This window comes from Cyprinus carpio, chromosome A5 (assembly GCF_018340385.1).
Source record: "Cyprinus carpio isolate SPL01 chromosome A5, ASM1834038v1, whole genome shotgun sequence".
Lineage (NCBI taxonomy): Eukaryota > Metazoa > Chordata > Actinopteri > Cypriniformes > Cyprinidae > Cyprinus > Cyprinus carpio.
This window is the reverse complement of record NC_056576.1, coordinates 5,372,011-5,397,782: the sequence shown is the minus strand read 5'-3', so window position 1 is coordinate 5,397,782 and position 25,772 is coordinate 5,372,011. Positions and strand designations below refer to the sequence as shown.

The 25,772-nt window shown below is 37.1% G+C and overlaps 1 pseudogene; it reads left to right on the top strand.

Moving 5' to 3' along the window:
- LOC109050621 overlaps positions 1 to 25,772 on the top strand; it is an 81,606-nt pseudogene that overhangs the window by 55,389 nt on the left and 445 nt on the right.

Sequence of the window (25,772 nt, the reverse complement as noted above, 5' to 3'; positions counted from 1 at the left end):
TATTTATTTTATTTTCAGCTTTCATTGCAATGAACAAACAAACACTCAATCACAAATGGGAGGTTTTCATAAAGATCTGAGTTTGTAATCAGGATACTACTCTGGAAACTTATTCCGATATTGTCCGACATTACGTAAACGTACAGTGAGGGCGGTCAGTTATTAAACGTGAAGGAAACACAATAAAGTATTGTGTTCAGGATTTTGTTCCTCCATTGACATGCTATTCATTTGGCAGTTACTTTCAACCAAAGTGACTTCCAAATGAAGAATTCTTCCAATAAACAGAATGATGGAAAATTCGCCAGTGTGACTATTGAATTACAAGTGAGGGGGAATTCCTTTCATAAAACTTAAAATACTTTTCCAGTCCCAGTTTGAGTTCTTCACCTCTTGATAGCGATCAAGACAAATGCATCTTATTCCAGGCCCCCCCCCATCAGTTCAGCTTTCACGGCCAGACACTTCCCCTATACTTTTGGCCCCTAGGGGCCCCTAATGGGACGAGACATTTCCATCCCATCCTGCCTGTGAGAGTCAGTTTGCTGTGCAGCAGGTGAGATTAAAGCATCTGCAGGCAGCAGGGGTGAGATGCCACGTCTCACATGCTAATGACTGACCCACATACTACGAGCCTTCCCGATCTCCTGTGAGTGAACCCCGAGACAGGCGTAACAGAAACCAGGCGTTCTAGACCAGAGCAGAAAGGGACCCTGCTATCATGGTTATTTGATTTGTATTTTATTTTATGTTTTTTAATTTTTATTTTATTTATTTTTTATGTGCAAAATGGCATGAAATGGTCCATGGTGGAGGGTTTTATTGTCATTTTTTAATATGTGTTTTGTTTTTTATTTAGCTGAATTAGATATTTTTTTATTTTATTTAGTTTTATTATATAAAACATATTATTATTATTATTATTATTATTATTTGCAGTGTGCATGTGGGCATGAGGCAGTCTCATGCAGGGGAATTTTTAGGTAATTAATTAATTTATTTATGTAATGTATCTATGTATGTATTTATTTATTTACAGTTCACATTTTGTTGTCCCATAGTCATGCCATTTTATTTAGTATTAGTTTTTTTTGTTTTGTTGTTTTTTACTTTATTATTTATTATTGTATGATCTTATTTATTTGATCTATATTGTATGGATTTTATTTTTGTATTTATAATTTATTATAAATATGTTGCATTAATATTGATTTATATTTCAGTTCAATTGCAATATGCATGACGCAGTTCACATGGAGTTTTTTTTTATTTATTTATATACCATTTTTTCAGTTAAATTCTGTGTGTAATATTCATGATGTGAAATATTAACATTTTTAAAACTACCTTGACTAATGTATTAATGGACACGGAATTAAATAAAACCTCATACAATCATAGCCTCTTTAATAAAAAGTAATCGGGCATCATATAACAGCTGAAGAAATTTCTAATTGTTTCTTCTAACTTCCGTTCGTTGTTTCTGGTGTGTGTGTGTGTGGGTGTGTGCGTGTCGTCGTGTGTGCGTGTGTGTGTGTGTGTGTAGTGTGTGTGTGTGTGTGTGTGTGTGTGTGTGTTTAGTTGACGGTGTGTGGGCTGACTGGAGCAAGTGGTCGGCGTGTAACACTGAGTGCACGCAGTGGAGGAAGAGAGAGTGTAAAGCTCCTGCGCCTCAGAATGGAGGGAAGGGGATGGTGACGGAGTCACACTACAGTCACAGAACTGCACTGATGGACTCTGCACTACAAAGTGAGTGTGCACTTACACACACACACACTTATACACACACAAACACACACATAGTCAGGCTGGATTCCTTTACAGTCAGCATGATGTCAGAATTTTTTTAGTCTATTTACTTTCTTAAGACATGTTCCTGGTGTGGTGTTTCTGTTATTATCTATTTTTATACACTATTATACATATATATATATACTAGAAAGTATATAAACAATACTAAAATAACAAGATAATAACAGAAACATTTTTTTTTTTTTTTTTAGTTTTTTTAGTTTTTATTTGAATTTTAGTTAAGTTGTGGTAACTTTAGTAACTTTGTTATGTGCTTTTGTCATTTTTTAATCTATTAAGCTTTAATTTGTATTTTAGCTTTTTGATTCAGTGATTTTAGTACTTTAACACTTTTTTATTGAGTTGAAGGCAATTCTAATTGTTTATTTATATATTATTATAGTAATTATCATTTTTCAATTAGCTTTTATTTCTGTTTTTATTTTATTTTATTTTAGTTAAGTTTAAGTAAATGTATTTTTTGTGATTTTCTTTATTCTATTTAGCTTTAATTTATATTATATTATATCATTTTAATTTTATTTTCGTAATCTTAGTACTTAGTACAGTTAGTTGACAAGGAAACATTTCAAATTCGTCGTTTAAGTTCAAGTTTATGTTCTAATATTTATATTTTAGTTTAGTTTAGTGTAATTTTATTTCAATTAACAGATTTTATTTCAATTAAAAATATTTTTAATACTGTAGTTTTAGGTTTTTCAATAACAACATTGTTGTGAATAATTCATAATTGAATAATAAAATTAATAATGAATAATGAACCGGGGGGTGGGGGGGGGGCATTTTTGGAATCCTACTTATTTGATTTTATTTGATTTCAATTTTTTTTCTTTTTTTTATTATATTTATTTCATTTCATTTCATTTTCAGCTGATGTCACCCATGCCATGTGGTCTATTGGTTTTTAACTCTGTTGTCATCATTTTATTCATAGCAGCAGGGAGTTTAATACCATATAACATGACACCTCTGATATATGTCACATTAAAATGTTAAATTGATTGCAAATATTGTTTCTGGTTTACTATAAAGCTTTTAGATAATTTGTTTTATTGCTCCTGTACATAATGAGGCACATTAACATGGCCTTTCATGTGTTTCAATCACTGTCACAGTGGACACAGTGAGAATCTTTAGGAAACAGACAGGTGACATGAATGTGTGTAATCACAAGCCATCAGCGTGGCAGTTTAATTTGTTTGTATGGTGTTGAGAGCAGCGAGCAGTGATAGAAAGAGAGAGAGAGAAAGACAGGCAGTGGATGTGAAACTCCTCTGTTTGGTGTTGTGTAATGGATCTCATGTCTGTCTGTCTCTCTCTCTCTCTCTCTCTCTCTCTCTCTCTCTCTCTCTTTCTCTCTCTCCCCGCAGGCACTTCCTCACTAACTTTAAAACTTTAAAAGTTCTTCCCCTTAAAAGTTGAGCAGGCACAATCCATTTAACCCCACTCAACTAAACTCTCTCAGCTCTCTGTCTTACTCTATTTCAAATAGTAACTACCTGCTTAGACAGCAGGAAAATTTGAGCACGTCCTTGCCAGGGGTGAGACCAGATAGAAAACGGTGTTACAAGCTATCTATCCCGTAAAAATTTTAGGGGAAAATTTTAGTTTTAAACAAATTTTCATTTATATTAACATGTTGTTTATCTTCTTTTCAGTACTTTTTTTTAGTAATCTGTAGTTTGATGTATTTGATTGCTCAGATAGAGTTTGGAAATCCAACTGATTTCAGTAAATTGGTTTGTTTGGATGGAAAAAAGTGTATTGTATTTCAAATCCTTATTTGTGTTCTTATTTGTAAGTGAAACATTTTGTTAAATTCATTTTTAACTGATTTTAATAATTGATTTTGTATGATTTCATTAATACGAATACTACTAATTTATTTATTTATACTCTATCATATAAAATATCCATATAAAATACTGGCGCCGGTAGGATTTTGTAATGTTTTTGAAAGAGAAGTCTCTTTTGATAAAAAAGGAGCAACATCTATTAAATATTATAATCAAAAAAAAAAAAAAAACAGCAATATCCTTAAATAAAATAAAAAAAAAAAAAACTGACTGTTTTCTTTTTGAAAATATATTAAAATGCAGTTTATTCCTGTGATGGATAGCTAAATTTTCAGCATCATTACTCAGACTTCAGTCACATGATCCTTCAGAAATCATTCTTATTTGCTGATTTGCTGTGAAAGAAACATTTGACATTTGACAAAAAATCAACAAACAAACAAAAAAAAAAAAAAAAAAACAGTTGGTGCTCTTTAATATTTTTGTGGAAACCACAATAGATTTGTTTTTCAGGATCTTTTGATTAAAAGAATGTTCAAAAGAACAACAACAGTTATTTGAAATAGTAATCTTATGCAATGTTATAAATGTCTTTACTGTCACTTTTGATCAATTTAATACATTGCTGAATATAAAAGTATTCATTTCTTTTTCTTTTTTTATCTTTATGTCCCCAAACTTTTGTATACTGGTGTACATATGACTGAATATGGCAAAAAAATAATAATTATATCAGCTTAATATACAGTTAAATAAATAGCTTATCATTAATAACTTGACTGTACTTTAAAAATGAGAAGCTTGTAGTTACAGTTTCAAACTAAAACTAAATAAATGTCAAAATGTGGTAACTAAATATTTATCTGATTACCATCTGACCTGGGGAGCCCGTTTGTTAGATGCAGCCAGGAATTACAGTCTGCATGTCCAGTTTCTCCTGCTATCTCAGTCTCTCAATCTCAGTTCTCACATCACCAAATCACATCTCACTCTTTTTGTTTTACATTCACATTATTTTGCCTAATACCCCCTTCCTCTCTCTGAAGGTTCTAGTATATCAGCTCTCAGTTCAGCCTAAAGGAACAGGAGAGAAGGGGTTTACATGTGAGTGTCTATTTTGTCTTTCATTTTCTTGCTTTGGTTTTTCGGCTCCGTATCTGTTGTCTCGCAGTGTCTTCGGCTTCTTCTGCTTGCTCCCTGTTCCTCACCGTCTGCGGGAGTGAAAGTTCCACAGTGTCCTTTGATTTGCTGTTTTGCTTCTTTTTCTCCATCACTTTATCATCACTTTATTATCTTTTTGACACACATCCAAACAAAAACAAAACATTTACACACATTCTTTCTCCCCACCATCTCACTCTTTACCACACTCACACAATGTCTCTGGAGTAAATTCAGGCTCGGCTGAAGTCTGTGTGCTGTTTGAAACAAGAGAACTCTCTCTGGTCTAGCAGTATGACCTGTAGCAACTCGGTAATTCTCTTTAAAGACGACAATGTGAAATGAAAAATTTAAACCCATTTACGTTCTTTAGAAATTTCCAGGGCCTTTTTTTTCACAGCAGTGTGAATTATATGTAAATTAGTGTGTGTGTGTGTGTGTGTGTGTGTGTGTGTGTGTGTGTGTGTGTGTGTGTGTGTGTGTGTGTGTGTGTGTGTGTGTGTGTGTTGTTCCTTTCCCTTTGTGTAAAATAAAAGATATGTATAATTACAGTATGTACTGTATAATGAAATACATGAACTAAAATGCATACACATTACACAAGCAAAATGTTTGTATTGTAAGTAATTTTTGTAAATATAAATATAAATTTTATGTATTTGTGATTCTATTTACTGTTTTTTAAATCACTAAAATATATCATATTACTGAGAATATATTGTAATTTTTACGTTTACATTTTTTTCAAATAATCAATGAAACTGTTATATAAAATTTTATATATTAAATATATTAAATTAAAAACATAAAATCAAAATTCACTCTGATACAACATTCCTTTTTGGTCCTTGAATGTGATTGGCAGAGAGCCTTTTCCAGGAGTGCAATATTCTAATGATAACAGAACTCGAACCGTTCAGCGATAATGAACCCGCTGAGAGCAGATCTTGCCCAGATCTTCTGGAATTTGCCGCTGGCTCTGATGTCTCTATTGTGGTTAAAAACACAAGATAACAAGCAGTCTTTGGTCTCATTAATCTATTATTTGTTCCAAAGCAAACAGTTTTGGCAAAGGGAAAAATTTCATCATTATATTTTATGATTTTAGTTTATTTATTTTCTGATTTATTATATGGTGACAAGAGACTGTTTTTATGAGTTGGCAGTAAAGACTTTTATATTGAAAGAGAATGAAACAATGTTGTAAACAATGAAGTTACTTTTACTTTTAACAACGGCTCGTAAGACGCAGTTAAAAAAAATGCAGTGAGCAGCACTGTCCTCGGAAATCACCCTGAACAGATGAAAGGATAGTACGACACAGATATGGCTTTCCTCAGCGGACATTCAGACTAATGTTTTATCTATGAGATGGAGCTGAAGAATGAATGCTGTATCAGATGCAGGTAATCACACTCACTCAGTCCATCTCTCTCTCATAATACCCGACTCCACATAATACAGTGAGCTTTAATACAAAAAGCTTTTAATGAAGCAACTCATTGTTCCTTCGTTAGTACTAAAGGGACGTTTCTGAATTAGTAACGGAGGCTTGAGCTCAGCTGTTAAACTGTCAAACTGAGATTTGAACCTGTGGCAGAAGGAAGTAGTTCCGCACAAAAGAGCGTTTTTAAAGACACTCCGTTGTTGTTTTCTTATGTATTCATTAAACTGTAGTATAAACACAATATCACACTCATAGCCATGAGAGATGGCTGTATATCAGCACGCTGTGATTACCTTGTGTTTTCTCGTGTGATATTGCAAGGTTCTTTACTGTACCCTGTCCGCTTTAAACATCTGTTCTGCAGATAATACGCTGATGAAGATTGTGATGGCGTCTTCCTCAAGACATTTGCCCTTAAAGAGCATCTGTATGTTTGACTTCAGATGTGAGATTTGACTTGTTCTAGGGATTCTTCAAAATGGATTATAAGCAAAATGTTTGTTTATGAACATGAAACCCTGAGAAATGAACCCAGGCGAATATCAAACAACCATGATTCAGGCTTTCATTACGAGCCACCGCAGTGCTCTGTTCTTCATGAAAACAACTCATCAGTCATAACATCAGTCAGCCTGCTTCTTGTCTGTGATTTTACTATATTTTACCATCCTTTTATCTGCTTTGTTTTTATGTTGTCTTTCTGCTCTTTATTATGATGTCCTTACTTTTGAGAATATGAAAGGTACTTTCAGCTCCAAGTTTGAAGATAAACAGTGGGCCCAGTGGTTATTAACCTGGCTGCTAACATGACGGTTGCAGGTTCATTTCTAAAGCAGAGTGTAAAGGTCATGACAGTAACCCGTCAGCAGGTGTACAGGTAGTCTGTGCAGTCAGGGGTGAGACCACAGAAATGTCAAGGCACAATCATTTGGTAAAAATAGGAAAAAGCAAAGCCAATGATTTTTTTGTGTGTAATTATTTATTAATTTATTTTGCAAGAAGAAATCATACTGTAGCTCATATACATGTATTGCATCATGTTTCTGTTGTAAATTTAGTTTCCAAAATGTTTTATTATTATTATTATTATTATTATTATTATTTTAAAATACAGTAATGTTGATAATTAGAGAACTGAAATGGTTTGTTTTCAAAAATAGTATGATTATTATAAATATTATTTTAATTTATAAAGTTATTTTACTTATTTTTTATTTCATTTATAAAAATATAAATAATTAAAATAACTTTATAAATTAAAATAATATTTAAAATAATACATACAATAATAAAACTCAGAAAAACAATTCTGCACCACTGCAGGTATGTCGGCTGTCCCTTTGGTGCCACTGTTACAGAGCTTGGGGGCATGGCTTGCATAGACCAACCTGTCCCGTCGACTGGGCTACGTGATTCAGTTCACCTGGCGACCTCCCAAGTTCAATGCCGTTCTCGAGATTTCGGTGGCAGTCCCGGTCACCTTTGTCTTGCGCGAGGAGATTGCTGTCCTGTTGGCAAAGGATGCAATCGAGCCGGTCCCTCCAGCCAAGATGAGGAAGGGGATTTACAGTACAGCCCTTAACTTTATCGTACGCAAGAAAAAGCGGTGGCCTTCGGCTTGTCTTGGATCTGCGAGTCTTGAATCGGGCCCTTCACAAGCTCCCATTCAAAGATGCTGATGCAGAAACATATTATCAAATGCATTCAAGCCCAGGACTGGTTTGCAGCGATCGACCTGAAGGACGCGTACCTTCACGTCTTGATGCTTCCTCATCACAGACCGTTCCTACGGTTTGCGTTCGAGGGTGGGGCATGGCAGTAAAAGGTCCTCCCTTTTCAGTGCTCCCTGCCCCCCCGTGTCTTTACGAAAGTCCCGGAGGGTGCCCTTGCCCCATTATGGGAAGTGGGCATCCAGATCCTCAACTCTCGACGCTCATCATGGCCAGGTCGCGAGTAGGGAGTTGTGCGATCACAGGGACCTGGTGCTTCTCTCAGCACCTCAGTCAGTTGGAACTTCAGGTCAACCGAAAGAAGATCAAGCTCTCCCCTGTGCAGAGGATCTCTTATCTCGGTATGTCTTCATTGGTGACACAGCATGTCTCACCAATGAACTCGCCCATATCAGGTGCTGAACTGCCCAAGTTCCTTCAGAGGCAGAACAGTGGTACCACTGAAACATTTTCAGAGGGCTCCTGGGGCATATAGCATCCCGCAGTCACGCCGCTTTGAGTTGCTTCATATGAGACCACTTCAGCACTGGTTTTTTACACTCCCGAGTCCTGAGATGGGTATTGCGCCGTGGTACACATCGTGTCACCATCAAACCGATATGTCGCCGCCTATTCAGCCCCTGGACGGACCTTGCTTTTCTATGGGCCAGGGTGCCCTTAGAACAAGTGCCCGGCATGTCTTTGTCATGACAGATGCCTCCAATACGGGCTGGGGTGTACATGCAATGGGCACGCAACTTCGGGGTCCTGGACAGGACCTTGACTGCTTTGGCACATCAACTGTCTGGAGTTGCTGGCATTGCATCTAGCCTTGCGGGAGTTCCAGCCACTGCTGCTGGAAAAGCACGTGTTGGTCCACACGGACAACACTGCAGGTGTTTCGTACTTCAACCAACAGGGTGGTCTATGATCACGGCGCATGTCTCAACTCACCCGCCATCTCCTCCTCCGGAGTCAGACGCAGCTCAAGTCGCTGCTCGCCGGTCCACATTCCGGGGGAGCTCAATCGTGTAGCCGACAGGCTCTCATGACAGCTCACTTCTCCTGGAGAATGGCGACTCCATCCCCAGATGGTACAGCTGATCTGGAGTCGATTTGGGAAAGGTCAGGTGGTCCTGTTTGCTTCCCACGAGTCCTCCCACTGCCTGACCCAGGCCCCCCTGGGCACGGATGCACTGGCACACAGCTGGTCTTGGGCTCCACGCAAGTCCAGTGAGCCTGCTCGCACAGACACTGTGCAAGTTCAGGGAGGACGTGAAACAGGTCCTGTTGGTTACGCCTTACTGGCCCACCCGAACCTGGTTTTCGGAACTCATGCTGCTCGTGACATCCCCTCCCTGGCACATCCCCCTGAGGAGGGACCTCCTAGACAGACAGACAGACAGACATACAGACAGACAGATAGACAGAAAATTTCATTCAGAGGATTGAAACATATGCAAGAGCACTTTTAGCTACACAATCATGCATTGTTGTGTAACCATAACGAAAACACGTTAAATATGTACACAGTGCACACAATGCATTGGCTAAGCTCTGGTGTTTGCATATTTGTGAGTATGTTTCAGGCACTTTATTTTAGGCCTGTACTTCTGTTGAACAATCAGTGATGCTTTAGTGCTCTCTGTGTGTGTGTGTGTGTGTGTGTGTGTGTGTGTGTGTGTGTTTTTCAGTCATTGCGTGTGTGTGTGTGTGAGTGCGTGCGTGTGTGTGTGTGTGTGTGTGTGTGTGTGTGTGTGTGTGTGTGTGTATGATGGGACAATGTTATCTCTTTTCTCCTGAAGCTGTATTATTTATTAAACATTTTCTGCAGTTGGCAGCCACGATCTCGCTCTCCCTCCCTCTTTCACTCGTGCTCATGTTCAAAGAAAACGTTTAATCTTCCAGACACATTTTAATGGCTGCGTTTAGTAGCTTGCCACTTTTATCATCAAAGCTCGTGTTTGAGCTTGTATGAGTGTTTCTCGGGTGAATTGAGTTAAATGACTCAAGGCATATGATGCCGAGATTTAAAGAGGGACGAAACGCAGAGGAGATCGCTCCGATAAAACGCGGGCGTGCTTCACGTCGGAGCCAACAGGAAATGTTGTGCTACAAAGCACATTGGTTTAAAAATGAGCCTTTTCAGTCTGAGTCATCCAAACATATTGCTCATAAAGTCTTGGAGATGCTAACAATATTATTTTTACTCTTGCAAAATTAAGGTTTTTAGACAGCAGTTTAAGGCATCGTAGCCATGCTTCTGACACAAAAGCTGATCCTAAAAACTTTTTTTGGCCGAACTGTAAGGTAGTATTTCATGTATTGTTCATGGAGCAAGCAAGACTCCATCTAAAATGACACAAAAAAAATGTTGATTATAATTAATTTCTGTATAATTCAATTTCACATTTCTTCTTGGAGAACTGGACTGGCTAACTAGCTTCTAATTTGTTTACATAATTAATTTACTGAAAGTTTTAGAAATTTTTGTTGCACGTTTTTGTAGTTTTTGTCTATTTTCGTTTTTATTTATTTATTATTTTTCATTGTAAAATATTTTAATTCATCAAGTATATAGTTGAAATAAAATATATTTCATATTTTTTAATATTTATTTTCATTTAATGTTTATTTTTATTCCAGGGAACATTTTTCTTATGGGTTTAGTTTTTAGTTAACTCTAATAATTCTGTTGTTTTACTCTGGCATTTATTAAAATGCTGTAGTGTAGTATTTTTCCCTGTTTGAATTAGTTGCTTATATAAAACTCATTTGTAAGTCACTTTGAATAAAAGCGTCTAAGTGAAAACATGTAAATGTAAATAATTAATATAATTATGTTAACCCAGTTCATCTAAAAAAAAATGTGTGTACATCAAAGGAATATCATCACTAATTTAATATGTTTTTATATTACTAAATAGCTTTTGCATTTATATCCATCACTGATTATTTTTTAAAACATTTATAGATAATTTATTGCTTTCAGTCCTTTTGACAGATTAAAAGATTAAAAAAAATAAGCAGTAAGTTTTTTTCAATTTCTAATATTCAATTCATTTCAATTAATATCAAAAGTATGGGGTCTATAAGAAGATTTAAAATGCAGTAAAAACATTAATATTGTTAAATGTTATTACAATTTAAATATTTGTTTAATATTTGAATTATATATTAAAAAATATAATCAATTGCTGTGATCAAAGCTGAATTTTCTGATCTTTCAGAAATAACATGCTAATGTGCTACTCAAGAATTGAAAAAAATAGTAATAAAATTATTAATTTCTTAAAAAATAAAATAAAATCTTACTGACACCAAACATGTTTATACCAAAATATATGGATATATAATATTTTCCGGGGTAATAATGTTTTATTTTATAATAATTTTTCTTTTTTTGTAAGGTTGCAAATGAGAGATACTGCGCTCTACTAAGAAGATGAGACTTTAACTTTCTGTGTGTGTGTGTGTGTGTGTGTGTGTGTGTGTGTGTGTGTGTGTGTGTGTGTGTGTGTGTGTGTGTGTGTGTGTGTGTGTGTTATAAGTCTGAGTGTGTGCGCTCAATAAAACACCTGTGGATTGATGCAGAGGGAATCTGATCAGCAGAAGGCTCTTCCGCTCGCAGACTCACAGGTTGGACAGGTTGCCAGACGATCAAACTTCCTTCCCCTCATTAACCCCCCTCAGCATCTGCACACTGTCCTTCCACTTTAATCACTTCCTTCATACAATCAATAGTGTTTATAAGTCAAGCGTGCTCCTGCATAGAAACAACCCTTCTGCTGCACACACTCACATATGCATATTCGGACATGGACGTGTATTTGTCTAAACACTCAGACACACAAAGATTTGATGAAAACACTTTACAAGAAGGCCCTAGTGGTTAACATTAGTTAATGCATTTAAGGAATAATTCACCCCCAAAAAAAAGTTAATTTGCTGAAAATTTACTCACCCTCAGGCCCAGGGGCACTTTAAGATATCCAGAGGCCCCTGGGCTACAGCATTACGGTAGCCCCCCTATCCCCAGATTTTTGTTTTTCATTTTTATTTTTATTATTTTTATTTTTTGCTTCCTTATAATTACATATGTCAAATTTCTTTTTTTTTTTTTATTATTATTAATATGCTAGTTAACATTTTAAACACTGTTTTGCGTAAAATGTGAATGTAAGTGAATATGCACATTCACTCTTTGCCAGAAGGTGGCGCTTGTGGAACAGCAGAATTATAGCCTTTACATAAAATAAACTATACGAAAAGAATATGCCATCAGAACTTTCCTGGCCGAAATGTGAGTTTACAGGTATGATTTAAACACCATAAATTACGCAATATATTCATTATTCATCATCAGTAGATTGAAACAAAAGTTGGCGTATATGTGAGCTATTTGATGATTGCTAACTGCGTTTTTATTTTGAAACATGCCATGCTCATGTTTGATTAATTAAATCATAGCCATTTAAAGTAGCTATAATGATCACATTTAAGCAATAAGGTTACTGTTTTTCCATCCCCAGATTTAAAATTGAGACTTTGAAGCAGCACCTCTGATGGAAAACAGGCTGAATCTAAAACCTTCAGCTGACACACAGATTATATCCACACATTTGTAAACTACTGAAGTCGCACTGTATGACATCACAGAAAGTTGTCCAGTCCAGTTCCTTTCACACAGCACTGTTGTATAACCAGACAAGCCTAACATCACAAACCCTTCCCCGTGTCCCACAGCTTATCAGAATTACCGTCCCGAGCCCGTCTTTTTCCCCCTTCTCCCAAAACAGCTTATACTACTGTTTCAGCCATTAAAATAGCTCAGTTTTTTATTTAATGGACAAGTGATTATATTTAGTTTCATTTTTTTCAATTTAGTTTCAAGTTAATTTAGAAAAACATTTGGAGCATTTTTTTTTTTTCATTAAACATAAGTTTTTGTTCTTTAAATTAACGACCAAACGGCCAGCGGCAGACAGTGAAACTATGTTTGATCAGTTTAGACTTCTCAAATTATCACGACTTGCCTAAAAGAAAATCTATAGATATAAAACAGTTCAAGCATTTAACGATGTTTAAACGTTAAACCTAGATAAATGTGCAGTATATCCAATATTGTGCAGAGAGTGGAAGCTAAAGTGCGCTTTGCAGGACATTAAAGGCGCTAGCGCAATCACTTGGACTTTTTTCAGTGGATACGCCACCATTTTTGCTCATAAAGGTAAGAGTAATACATCATTCGTAACTGTAAAGGGTCTTTTATTTGTGTGCACTCACAATATCAACAAATTGTTGTGCTTTTATAAAAAAAAGAAAATAGTCATGATGCGCTTTCTACCATCTCGTCTTGAACAGGAGCACTTCACAAAAATGAACCAAAACTCAGCGAATACATGCCTCACAGACATAATAAATATATCTATAGAAAGCTTTAAATTACTACTTAATAAAATAAAACAAATAAAAAACAAAAACTCTTTCATATAAATAATTCAAATATCTCCTTACTATTTCCCCCAGACATATTTATGGTAATTACTTTTGCCGATGATTTGAGCCAAGCATTAGCCTATTACGTGCATTTGAGTGCAGAACTCTTCATCTGCGCTGATGGCATGCACCTTACATGCTGCTGCTGCTGCTGTGGGACACTAAACACCGTCGAGCTGCTCTTGAAAGTTGTGGTAGCAAGGTCTCATGTGGTTTCCACCAGTGTGGCAATTTTTTTCATCACTAACTGATAGGTGTCTAAAATATAAAAATAAGCCAAAGCCTTAAACAGACCCGAGGCCTGGCCAGCGTCTGAACTATGACGTGAAATTGGCCCGAAGCCCGGCCCGAGGGGCATAAAAAAGATGGAGCACGGGCCTGGGCTGGAATGCAGGACTCTAGCATGTTAACATAACACTTTATCAAAAACAGATTTGGAGAAATGTAGCATTGCATCACTTGCTCACTATTGGATCCTCTGCAGTGAATGGGTGGCTGTCGGAATGAGAGTCCATCAGTCCTTCAGTTTTTTTTTTTTTTTTTTAAATGCTAATTTGCTGAAAATTTACTCACTCCCAGACCATCCAAAATGTAAATGAGATTGTTTCTTTATCAGAACAGAGTTTAAGAGTGCTCTTCATTTGTAAGTCGCTTTGGATAAAAGCGTCTGCTAAATGATTAAATGTAAATTTAAAGAAATGTAACATCACATAACTTGCTCACCGATGCATCCTCTGCAGTGAATGGGTGCCGTCAGAATGAGAGTCCAAACAGCTGATAAAAACATCACAATAATCCACAAGTAATCCAAATCTTCATTTTGGGGTGAACTATTCCTTTAATAACATTAACTAACAATGACAATACATTTGTTACAGTTTTTATTAATATTCATTGGCGTTAGTTAATAGAAATACAACTTTTGAGTTTAATAATCTTAATAAATGGTTAAATTAATACTATGATTAATAAATGCTTTAAAAGTATTTTTCATCATTAGTTCATGGTAACTAATGTAATTAACAAGTGGAACTATTGTAAACTTCGGTTTTTGTTTTTAAAAATCTTTTGTTAACTGATTTGGGTGGCAATTTAGAAATTACATTAATAATTATGTGTATAGAAATTCCTTTAACCCCTTAACTGTCACTCACATTTTTGAACATAGACTTGAAAGTGCACTTTCCAAACTAAAATTTTTATAATTCATGAACAAAAACATTTTATAACATGATATTGATGTACCATTTTTGTGGTAATGCAATGTCTGATTTTAAAATGGGTTTTAAAGGATGAACTTTGAGATTTTAAGTTTTCAGTTGATATATCATATATCATGATTATTTCTAAAGTGTGATAGAGAAAAAGGCAACGAAGAAGACTTTTTTTTGACAAGGTCAGAACTCCTGTTATGATGTAGATTTTTGAGGGTGCACTCTTGTCATAAATTAATCTATTACTTTTCCTACATAATTTTTAACAAAAACATTGGTAAAATATCTATTTAGGAGTCTTAGACCTTTCCAACGATATATAGTTTGTCATGATTAGGTAAGGATTTAGTGAAGTAAACGTAGGTGTCCCTGTATACGGGACGGGGGTGACAGTTAACAAGTCAACTCTGCGTGAAAGTCATTGTATTATTCGTCCATTGCATATCAGTATTACACACACACACACACACTCGCAAAGATCAGCGCTTAATGGTTAATGAGAGAAATAACTAATGACAATCATATTTGGTCACAGTCAGTAATTGAATAATATTAGTCATTAGGACACAGCTGTGATCAATTTTAACCACTAATTGTAAATTAATTATAGGTGTAAGCAAATCAATACTGCAGAGGAGAGATGATACTGAGGTCACTGAGGAAAAACAAGGAAACGACATGAGAGATGATGAGAGGTTGCGTGTGCAGCACTGTGTTTAGTGCAACCGCCCGCTGTGACACAGACTCCAGCGGCTGCTTTGACTGTAAACACACACAGAAAAATAATTTTGATTCACTATCAAAGATTTGTGGGATTTACTGGGTAGACTAGTTATTTTAAATTTAAGTTAAGTTGCTAATGCATTACAACATAACACAACCTGGACATTTTGCACAGCCAATTTCTAAAAAGAAATTTACAGTTCTGTATTATATATGATCTATATTATAATTAAGTTATATATTCAGTGTCAGCAAACAAATGTTACATGCGTATATATTATTGTAAAAGTCTATATAGTACCTATATTATTATATATTACCTAAAATCTTAACAGCTTGATTACTTGTATCATCACAAAATGTAACAATATTATCGCCCAGCTCTAATCTGCTAAATACAACTATAAGACATCAAGATATTGAAGTATTATAAACATTAATATCATTCTTTCCTGTAACACTGCTTTGAAACAATGTGAAAAAGCACTATACAAGTCAACTAAGTATTTTTTCCATCATTTTGGCGCCCTCTGCTGGTAAGGTGGATCAGTGTGGTCTAACCAATAGGCTTAGTCTGTGAAGGATCCTAATGAATATTCATAACCCTGCGTCTAGTCTGTCTTTAAGACATGCTGCTGTTAATGTCATCCTGATGATAAGTCCAGATGTGTGAAGCATGAGTGCAGTTTTAATCTGTGTACCTTTGTTGTGGTCTCGCTGCGACTAATGAGTGATGAGCGCCAGCGAGTGCTTTACACAGCCAATAGATATGGAAGAGGGGATTTAACCACACATTCACACACACACTTTAAACATCAGAGACTGTGACGATTTTGGCTGCTTCTCTCTTTGATGTTTCAGAGCCGCGGTATCATTTCGGCCCTGATCCCCTTTTAATCTCCACATACAAACACAAATTCAGAAACACACACACACGTATAGAGAGAGAAAATCCACAGGAAAAGAGGTCGGATGAACATGGTCACTATTATTTTCCTTCAGTCTGGTGAAGAATGAGGCTGATTTCCAGGAAGATGAGCAATATGGCATGTAATAATTTATAGCCTCATTAAATTAAAGGACTGGATTCTCTTCTCTCGTCGTAGTCTATTTTCAGGCGTTTTTTTTTTTTTTTTAGTTGGCAGTCTAATTTTCTCTCTCTTACTGTGAAAACTCCTTCTAATGATTGATGCAGGGGGTTTCTATACTGATTAATGCCATTGTTATAAAGGCCATTCTCAGACGTGACCTTTAACCCATATTGCTATAATGATTTGTCATTTGAATCAGAATACTGCAGTATATGCTGTGTTAAAAATGGTAGGTGAAACAGTCTTTACTTTAGTATCATTTTATAGTTTTCGTTAATTTTTAAAATGGATTTAATTTATTATGTATTTATTTTTAGATTTTAGAGGTTATTTAAAATTTTAGGTTTAAGTCATTTCGTGTGTTTTTGTAATTTGTATTTAAAAAAAATGTTTATAGTATGTATATAGAGTTTTTATTCATTTTTGTTAGTTTTAGTTGTTTTAGTACTTCAAGTGAAACTAAATAAAAATGAAAAATGTCTTGGCAAATAAGTGCACTTGTATGGCTGTTTGTTGTAGCGTACTAGCATACTAATATTTAGTTTTTCAGCACTATACAGTATATACAGTATACTGTGCACCGTATGCTAATTTTTGCTACGCAAGAAATTGTAATTAAGTTTTTTAATTTTATATACTTTTGTAGAATATTTATTATATTATTTTTTTGAATTATTTTTCTTTTTTATATTTTTAGTTTTCATTTGAACTTTAGTTTATGTTGTAGTAATAGTAGTAGTAAGTTTTTAGTTTTTTATTTATATAATATTTATATTTTAATACGTAATTATCAGTATGTATGTAATTGTTATTTTTTTATTATTTATTTAATTGTGTTTTTTGTTATTTTTATTTTTTATAAAGCTTATAAAAGCTATGTTATAGCTTTATTTATTATTTCAGTTTTGGGTTTAATAAGTGTAGTATTAATAATTTAGGCTTTCCCAACTCAGTTTTTTGCATCTATCCTGTGCACAGCAAATTATTTCAGTCGCGACGTGCACAGCTTAGAGGGAACATTGTACATAGTATGCAGTATGTATAGGCTAGTCTTCATTCTGACCGTAACCTGTGTTTGTATGTCGTGCAGCTGCGCCGGGTGGAGATGAGGTGGCGCTGTATGTGGGGATCGTCATGGCGGTGGTCATGTGTCTGATCGTCTATTCTATTGTGGCACTGCTCGTGTACCGCAGAACTCATCGGCGTTTTCACTCTGACATCATTGACTCGTCTGTGCTGAACGGAGGATTCCAGCCTGTCAGCATCAAACAAGCACGCTCAGGTGAGATGCTCAACCTTCATTAGTGGATCACTGCTGAGCTCTGATTGGTTAGCAATATAAAGTTTAAATTGTCCGAAAGTGACAGCAAAAGATATTAATAATGTCCTCAAAAAATATGAAGCAGCACAACTGTTTTAAAAAAAGAAATGTTTCTTGAGCAGCAATCAGCAGCGTATTAGAATGTTTTCTGAAGGAACAATATAAAAATAATACACTATAAATGATGCCGAAAATTCAGCTTTGCATCACAGGAATAAAATAAAACCTAAATTATATTCAAATAGAAAACAGTTCTCATTCATCATCTCGTGTTTGAGATCCACCTATGGGATGGGCATCCATGCCTGACCACTGCAGAAGCATCCAATTGCACCAAGTCTTGCTTGATAGACAGGAGCACGTGCCCAATGGCAGGTATGGGACCGCCCCTTCACCCGAGCACGTAAAAGTCCCACTTACATATAGCTTGGTTGGATTTACACTGTTTACTTGCGTGTCTTCAGGAGGAGATTTCTACAGATCAACCTCCGCCAGACGTGACAGTCATTATTCAGCCAGTAGGTCAGTTGTGTTTCATCCTGAGCCGCCCACACTATCTGTTGTTTTTAGGCTGGCCGCCTATTGTTGTTTTCCCTCTCGCCTACTCGTGTTTCTACAGCGGCCCGCCACAGAGTTTTCTCACTTTTTTACAAGAATGTCACTCTCGAAATCGGCTGCTTATTCTGGGGATCACAGGCCTGCCCGGCTGCGTGTGGCATGCTTATCATCTCTAAGGAACTTCACCCATTCTGTGTGGTCTGCCGGGGCCTCAAACATGCCAAAGAGGTCTTGGAGAACCCCGAAAATTGCAGTCATTGCCTTAGGTTACCTAAAAAGCTCCTGTGGCACCATCTTAAAGTTGCTATGACCCAGTGCATCGAGCTCGACTTTCCGATTCAGATGGCGATGACGACGTGCTACCGGGGGCCTCCCTGGGCACTACATATCTCGCCTGGGCCGACCTGCCCAATCTGGCATTCCCCGAAGAGGATATCTTCGCAGGCTACCTCCAGTTTGCAGATGAACTAGCCGGTTCCAGTGATGATGACGACGCGGGCCTTCTCAGCTTTGACATTGAGTGGCCGGCTCCACAGAACGACACTGACCAGGAGAGGGATATTTATGACGGGAAGCTGCTGGGACCCCCTCCCGGCCCGAGGAAACATCTCTTGCCCATCCTCCCAGCATGTGCAAAGCACACAAGGCAATACTGGAGCAATCCACTTAACCTGAAACACTTCTTGTCTTGTAGTCTTGTAGGCCGCGAAGTTAAGGATATGGTGGTGCTGGGCTTGGGAGATCCCCTCGTTCGCCAGGCATCTTAGCACTGTCCAGGGCAGGCTGCCCGCCCCTCCAAAGCTGGTATTGCTGAACAAAATGGATTGTTTTTTTGCATCAGTTCACTAGGCCGCATATAAATCCTCATGTCCTCAAATCCAAAATGCCCATTTTCCTATGTTCTACTCGCTACGGGATGAGGTGGGCCCTTTCATGACTCAATGTGCTGCTCTACGCTTTGCCTCTGCTCTACCTGATATCTCCTGCTCTGGTCAGGATAAAAGAACAGAGCCTGACTCTGATTTTGATCACAACCAGGTGGCCCATATCTTCATGGCCGGCAGAGATAGTTCCTCTTCTGTATGCATAGCCATTGCTCTCCCTTTACACATGTACCTCCTGTCTCAAGCGAACAGGGAAATATACCACCCGCTCCCAGACAGGGTAGCTCTCTGGGCCAGGCCCATGAGAGGGCAAAAACTTAAACTCATTAGGGCTCCCACCTCTTGTTGTTGCTACCATGTAGAATGCTAGATCCTCCTCTACATGCTCCCTTTAGAATTGCAAGTTGCATGTGTTTGAGGAGTGGTGCGAGGGGCGTCAGCTGATATCATATCATATTGTTGACATTTTGGGGTTTTTTGCAAGACCTTATCGATGGTGGTAAATATTTCTCCACTATTAAGGTCTACTTAGCGTCTATCGCTGCATGTCATGTTGGGTTTGATAGCACTACGGTGGGGTGACGCCCCCTTATTTGTAGATTTATGAAGGGCGCCCGGCGCTCTCTTCCAGTCAATAGAAAATCAGTTCAAGGATGGGACCTCTCCATGGTGCTGGAGGCTTTGTCTAAACAGCCCATCCCCTGGGAAATATTCCCTTGAAGCTTCTGTCTTTCCAGACAGCTCTGCTCCTGGCCTTGGCATCAGCCAAACGTGTCTGTGATTTGCACACACCCTCTGTTCACCCCTTGTGCACTAATTTCTCTCTCAGTGGAGATGAGGTTTTTCTCAGGCCTAACCCGGCCTTTATTCCTAAATGCTTCCCAGCTTTCACATGTGAGGTGCTTGAGCTTTTAGTTTTTCACCCTCCTCCATTCTCCTCTACAGAGGATCAGGGGCTGAATGCTTTGTGTCCTGTTCATGCCCTGCGGGTTTACATTGACAGGACTATCCATATCTCCCATAGGTGGATCTCAAACAGGAGATGATGAAAGAGACCGATAGGTTACTGTTTGTATCCCCGGTTCTCTGAAACATCAAGTGGAGAGATCCACCAAGTTTACCCCGCTTGCTGCACGAGAAGCGAATATGCTCACTGTGGAAAGGTAGCGTGTGCTGGGACTTTATGCACTCGGTGAAGGGGCAGTCCCTTACCTGCCATTGGGCACACATTCCTGTCTGTCAAGCCAGACTTGGTGCAATTGGACACTTCTGCAGAGGTCAGGCACGGATGCCCTTACCATAGGTGGATCTCTCCACTCGATGTTTCAGAGAACCAGGGTTATGGACAGTAACCTATTGTTATTTTAAATTTTTATACAATTTCATAATATTACTGTTTTTACTGTATTTTTGATCAAATAAATGTAGCCTTGGTGAGCAGAATAAATGTATGTGTGTACTGTACATAAATAAACCATACATGTTTATTATATAGAATTTGGAACTTCAATTTCTGAATTATTAGCAGAGTTACTTTCCTCTGCAAAGTGCAGTATATTGCAATGTGTCAATGAAGTTCATTTTCATTTTGACCCCAACGTTATTAAAAATATCTTCTTTTATGTTTTGCAGAGGAAAAAAAGTCTTTACAAGTTTGTAATGACATGAAGGTGACAAAGTGATAACAGAATATCAGTTTTTGTGTGAACTTTGCCTTTAATAACAAATGTGACCAATTTTGAACATCTGTGTATTTTTATATTTTTATTTTTCATATTGCTGTTTTTACCAGATTGAAAGGGATTTTAGGCACTGAAATCATGCAAGTCACTATAACGCACATCCTGGAGTGGATTATTGCTTTGGTAAAACATTCAAACGCGTTATTCAGACACAATCTCTCTTACTGCGGCTCTCAGTCAATGCAACAGTTTCAGAGAGGAGCTGTGGGAGTGTGTTGTTGTATGTGTGTCACCATGAGACACAAGAATGATTAAAATTCCAATCAAGTGGTGAACGGAGTGGAAGGCAGTGTTCCGGTGTTAAATTGTGAGGTGTGTGTGAGAGAGACACAGGTGACATTTTCTCTGAGGAACTTTAGAATGCCTGTCACTCTCCCACCTGAACAGGTTATCATTAATGAAGAATCGTCGTTCTGCTCACTCTCGTATTGTCTCGCTTTTCTCCTCTTTTCCCGCTCGTTTTCTCTTTAATTAAACATGAAGCGAGCTGTAGGTGTAAATGGCACCCTGTCAGGGTGAAAGCACCGTGTGGAGACGCTGCAGAGGGCGTCGGTGAATGAGTTGATAAATACAGAGGTAGGGGATGTTTTGATGGTAAAGCGAGACATTCACATCTGTCAGTTTTGCTCTGGTGAAGATCCCTCCCGGGTTTGGACGCGTTTACTTCTACAGGTGTGATGCAATGCAGTGCTGTTTACACTTTCTCAACGATCGCTGCGTGATGAATGGCTTAAACGTGTGTCAGGAGTGTGAACGGTGCTCATGGTGAGAAATGCTCACACCTGAGTAAGCGGGGAGAGAAAGAGAGCTGGTGTGCAAAGTGACAATCCTCTGTTTAGTCACTGTGGGAAGTTGAATGTTAATGAGCAATCAGTATGGAGATTACCAGCCGCTGGCTATAAGAGTCCTTTACAAGCTCTCTCTCACACACACACAAACACAGTGATTTCATTTCAAAATAGCAAACAACAGAAATACATACAAGGAATAGGTCAGTTAAAAATGTCATTTGCCCACCTTCATGCCGTTCTAAACCCCTATGACTTTATGGAGCACAAAAAAAATGTTTCACAGAGTCGTCAAGCTGCTCTGTTACATGCAACAAACGGTATTTATTAGCTGTTTACATTCAAATTATGCCAAATTATGCATTTTGATCTCACATGTTTAAAAATTGTCACTTCTCTGGAAATTATTATATAATGTAATGAATTATTTGTGGTTTAGAGTGTGCAGATGAAATGCTCTTGTGAAATTGGTTATTTCATATGAAAATTATGGAAGCTTGTTTCCACCATGGGATAAAAAATAAAAAGATTAGATTAGAGATTAGATTTAGAGATTTGCCTTAACACACTCCTAATTTGCATCTTATTAATAGTTAGTAAGGTAGTATTAAGTTTAGGTATGGGGTAAGATTAAGGGATCTAAAACATGGTCATGCAGAATAAGACATTATTATGTGCTTTATACAGTAACTACTAATAAACAGCCAATATGCCAGTAATATGCATGCTAATAAGCAACTAGTTAATAATGATAACTGGTCCTTAAAGGGGTTGCTCTTTTACAAAGTCTTTATTGTTTTTCACATATTTTACATTATTACAACACCTCTCTCCCCAGTCTGGCATGAACGGCTCGAATAGTTCCTGTAAAAAATGAAGACCCACCTTCTGAAATACAAAAGGTGCTGTGATTGGTTAGCTGGGTCAGTGTGTGTTGTGATTGGCAGCACTCGGCGCCTGGTTGGGAAATGTCATGCCCCTTACTATGACTAAGATCCCTTACAAACTTCAGTGTAAATATTGTGTCAGTATCAAATCAATTTGAGCATGATTTAAACCTGGATGATTGTAACCACTCTAAGTTCGTCTTTCTTGGGAAAGCTAGCATGTCTCCGACATAGTGATACTGTATAACACTCGTTGCTCTCTCTAGTGCAGCTCAACCAATTCTCATCCCATTCGTCGGTATTTGTGATATCACAAATCCCGGAAAATATGCGTTGTAGTCCAAACGAGTCGTTCATAGTAGTTTTTGGAAAGTGATTTCTGTTAAATAAAACATCTCCTTTTGAAGTGAACTTTGAGCATTATCAGGAAATCTTACAATTCTGACTTTCTTGTCTTTGCAATTCTTTTTGTCTTTTTTTTATTTTTTATTCCATTGTGGAAAATATAATTGCAAAATATAAACTCAGAATTCATATTACATATATCCCATGGTAGAAACAAGAAACAAGAAACAAAAAAATGGTACGCTGATTTAAATATGAAGAATGGTATTCAAGTATAAAAGTTCCAGGTCAATCAACCTTTGAGACAATCAACCATCATTAGTGGATCACTGTTGAGCTCTGATTGGCGTTTTTTCTTTAATGAATTTTGAATGAATTTTGAAATTAGAACTTTAATTAGTACTTTCATTAACAAGGGATGCATTAACTTGATTTAAAGGTGACCGTTAAGAAATTAACAAAAGATTTCTATATCAAAATAAAAAATAAATTCTAACCTTCTAACCATCAAATAATCAAAAAAAAGTGTATCCGTTTCCACAAAACTTATTTCACAAAAGATTCTTTCAAAAACATTAAATACATTAATAATCTTACTGACCCAAAACTTTTAAAACAGTAATGTATTTAAAAGCTGACAGATCTATTTCCAATATAATTAGTGATATTTAAAAAAATAATTATTCAAATGTGTGTCTGTTTGCAGCGGATTTGCTGGCCGCAAAACCCCTGATCTGTCCACAGCGGCGGCGATATATCGCGGTCCAGTATATGGCCCTCCATGACATCTCAGACAAAATCCCCATGACCAGCTCCCCTCTGCTGGAGCCGCTGCCGCTTTCCCGACCCTCAAGATCAAAGTCTACAACTCCTCTGGCACGGTGACACCTCAGGAGGACGTGACCTCTGACCTCTCTGCCACCTGTCCCCCAAAGTCACACACTCTCTTCTTCTGGACAGCAACACAATGGTCCCTGCGCAATCAAACATACTGGCACGCGCACGAGACCCCACGTGTACGGCATTAGGGTCGTTTAATTCCCTGGGCAGTGGTCATCTAATCATACCCAACTCAGGTAAGAATGGACACACACACACACACACACACACACACACACACACCACTTATTTATGTATGATTTATGCACAATCACACTCTGGTCCTTGCTGAGTGTCCAGCATATTTACAAATCGCTGTGTGATATAATTTATGATGATTAATTGATTGTGTTGATAGTCCTTCATTAGTCTAATTAAGGCGTATGGCTGTAACGGGTTTCAGTAAGATGAGATGGAAATGTCACATTCACAATCTCGCATTCGTGTGATGAGGAATGAACACCTTCAGTGACAGTGATGAATGAATCCAGAGGACGGCAAGCTAGTAATCCACTTCATAAAACTGCAGAAAATGACTCATAACACTCCACTGACATTATATGAATTCACCATCTATCTATCTTGCTAGCTAGCTAGCTATCATTCTCTATCGTTCTATCTGTAGTACTGTTGTTCTGGCTGGCGTTCTATTCATCATTCTAATCATTTTTATCTGTCCATCCATCCGTCATTCTAATCTATCATTCTATCATTTCTCCTTTTCTATATATTGTTCTGTTTGTCATTCTATCTATTGTTGTCTTTCATTCTGGTATTTTATTTTAATTCTTTCTATCATGAAAGTACATTCATCTGAATTTTGAGTCTGAGTCCTAATAAGCCACTACTTGTAATGGCATCACTTTTTTCATGTTGTGCCGAGTGGCCCCGCCCTCAGTAGAATCTCACTGGCCCAAAATCCTGCTCCATATTGCATATTTAACATTATGTATGTTCTGGTTGGCTGAGATTTTGTTGCTTCACAACATTTTTGTTTTCAGTAAGGACAGAAAATCAAGTTGATGCTTGAAACTAGTCAGCAGGAGGTGTGCGGTGTGTCTCTGAATCAGTCTCTCTGTAATATGTGTTTCAGGTGTGAGTTTGTTGGTTCCAGCTGGTGCGATTCCTCAAGGTCGTGTCTATGAGATGTTTGTGACCATACAAAGGACTGAGAGCATGAGGTAAAAACAAAATTGTTAAAAGTAATGAATATGATAGGGAAAGAAAACTTCAGCAACCTATCCAGCTCTGCATAAACAATATGCATGAATAAAAATGTCAATAAAACAATTTAAAAAAATAAATACATACATTCTGCGGAAGCATCTTAGAAAAGCAATTGTTTTTCATGTAAATTTAGGTACTATGTACCATTTAGTTACTAATACAGCATGTACTTTTAAAGTACTAATAGGTATGTTTAAGGTACTAAAATGTACTTTAGGGGTAAATAAGATCCAAAGATGTACTTAGCTTTTGTACTTTAAAGTACCGTACTTCCCCAGTGACAGCACCTTTTGTACCTTTTTTCTGAGAGTGTTGAAATGTAGAGCACAGGTTTGTTCTTCATAAATATTTAAATGTTTTATTGTTCAACTTGATGTAATTTATTATTAACTTGAAAATTTCAAGCAGTTCTGGTTCATTGTGTCTGTTACTGTAACATCTGCAGTGATTTCAGAGAGAACAGAAGCTGAAATTGGGAAAAGTAGGCAAAAGTCTTAAAGGGATAGTTCATTGTTCCAGACTTGTATGAGTTTCTTTCTTGTGTGGAACACAAAAAGAAGATATTTTGGAAGAATGTTGGTATCCAAAACAGTTGCTGCTGGTTGCCATTGACTTCCATATTAGGGGAAAAAATGAAATGGAAGTCAATGGGCTGCCGTCCAACTGTTTGGTTACCAACATTCTTCCCA